Source organism: Pteropus vampyrus, unplaced genomic scaffold, assembly GCF_000151845.1.
Source record: "Pteropus vampyrus isolate Shadow unplaced genomic scaffold, Pvam_2.0 Scaffold217, whole genome shotgun sequence".
NCBI lineage: Eukaryota > Metazoa > Chordata > Mammalia > Chiroptera > Pteropodidae > Pteropus > Pteropus vampyrus.
In genome coordinates this window covers 2,152,716-2,155,233 of record NW_011888998.1, presented here as the reverse complement: position 1 = coordinate 2,155,233, position 2,518 = coordinate 2,152,716, and positions in this window count along the sequence as shown.

Here is a 2,518-nt window from a genome sequence, read left to right as displayed (position 1 = left end):
CAAATTTCGAGATTTTCATATAAACAAAGGCATAGAGGAGTATGGGCGCTTATGTGTCTGACTTCACTCGGCTGTTGCGTGTATTGGTAGTTTTTTTTTTCTTTTTATTGCTGAGTAATAGTCCAAGTGTGACTTTACCACAATTTGTTTATCCACACTTGTTAACAAACATTTGGATTGTTTCCAGTTTGGAACTGGAACTTCTTTCATTATTAGTGTAAAAGTTTCTGTGAATATATATTTTCATTTCTCTTGGGTTTATATCTAGTAGGAGAATTGTTGGGTTGGATGGTTAGTGTATGTTAACTTTATAAGAAATTGCTAAACTATTCTCCAAAGTGATTAGAGTGGTGTATGTGGCCACTCTATGAGTGTTCTGGTTGCCCTGCACCCTTGTTTACACTTGGCGTAGTCTATCTTCTTTCCTTTAGCCATTCTAATAGAAATTAGTAAAATCTCATTACGGTTTTAATGTGTATTTTCTTGATAACTAATGATGTGGAAAGTGCCTGTTGGTCATTCATATATTTTCTTTGGTGAAGTGATTGTTCAAATCTGTTGTCCATTTTTTTAAAATTGTGTTGTCTTCTTATTATCGAATGTAAGAGTTCTTTATATATTCTGAATATGTCCTTTGTCAGAAATACATACTGTAAATACTTTATTCCAAGCTGTTACGTGTGACTTTCTTTTTCATTTTCTAAAAGTCTCTTTCGAAGAACAGAAGTTTCTAATTTCAATGGAGTCAAATTTGTTTCATTTTTGGTGTCCTAGAAATCTTTTCTAACCCTCAAGGGTCACTAAGATTTTCTCCTATGTTTTCTTTTGGAATTTTATCATTTTCGCTCTTATGTTTAGGTCTATGATCAACTTCTAGTTTATTTTTTAAGTATTATGAGTGTTGAGATCAAGGTATTTTTTTCCCATAAGACTACATAGTTGTCCTAGCATCATTTATTGAAAAGATATCTTTTCCTTTTTAAGTTACTGTGGCAGTCTTGTCAAAAATCAATTGACAAAACATGTGTGGGTCTATTTCTAAACTTTCTACTCTGTTCATTTATCTATATGTCCATCCAATACTACTAAACTGACTTGATTACTATAGTTTTATAGTAGCTCTTGAAGTTAAGTAATATAAATCTTACTTTGCTCTTCTTTTTTCCAGATAACTTAGGATATTCTAGATCCTTTGAATTTCCACATAAATTTTAGAATAAGCCTGTTGATTTCAGGAAAAATTACTGGGTGATTGTCTTAGTCCCCTCAGGTTGCTGTTACAGAATACCATCAACTTACAAAAGGCTTAAACAACAGAAATGTATTTCTCATAGTGCAGATTCAGTGTCTGGTGAGAGTCTACTTCCTGGTTCATAGATGGCCATCTTTTCTCTGTGCTGTCACTTGGTAGAAGGGGCCAGGGATCTCTCTGGGAACTTTTTAATATCCTATTTGTGAGGGCTCTGTTCTCATGACTTAATCACCTCCCAAAGGCCCCACCTTCTAATATAATGTTTTGAGGGGGGACACAAATATTCAGTCTATAATAGTGATTATGACTGGGATTACATTAAATCTACAGATGAATTTTGGGAGAATTAACATTTTAACAATATTGAGTCTTTTCATCCATGAACATGGCATTAATTTCTCTCCACAGATTTTGTAGTTTTTCATGTAAACGTCTTACAAATCTTTCATGAAATTTATCTCTATGTCACGTTTGTCGATGCTACTATAAATGGCAACTTTTCATTTCATTTTCCAATAGTTTGTTACAAATATATAGAAATACAACTGATTTTTGTATATTGACTTGTATTCTGCAACCCTGCTCAACTGACTTATTAGTTCTAGTAGTTTTTTTGTAAATTGCTTAGAGTTTTCCACATACATATCATTTTAGCTGTGAATAAAAACAGTTTTATTTCTTCCTTTATTGTCTGTATGCCTTGCATTCCTGGACTATCACACTTGGTCTTGATGTATTCTTCTTTTTATATGTTGCTGGTATCTACTTGCAATCCAGCAATATACTTCTCTATTTCTTTCCTTATTATATCTTTATTTGTGGCATCAGGATAATACTAGACTCATAAAATGAGTTAAGAAGTGTTCCTTTCTCCCCTGTTTTATAAAACAATTATGGTTAGTATTATTTCATCCTTAAATTTTAATTGATAGAATTTTGCCAGTTTTTAAAAAAGTTATAAATTCAAGTCTTCAATAGAGAGAAGGCTATTCGATTTTTCTATTTCTTCTTGGGCTAATTTGTTTAATATATGTGTTTCGAGTAATTTGTCCATTTCACATAAGTTGCCAAATGTATTCATAAAGTTAATAATACTCCCTTCTTACATTTTTAATGTCTGTAGGATCTGAAGTGATGCTCCCTCCCTTTCATTTCTGATATTGGTAATTTGTGTCTTTCCTCTTTTGTTGTTGACCAATCTAGCTAGAGGTTTATCAATTTTATTGACCTGTTCAAAAAACCAGCCTTTGCTTTCATTGATTTTCT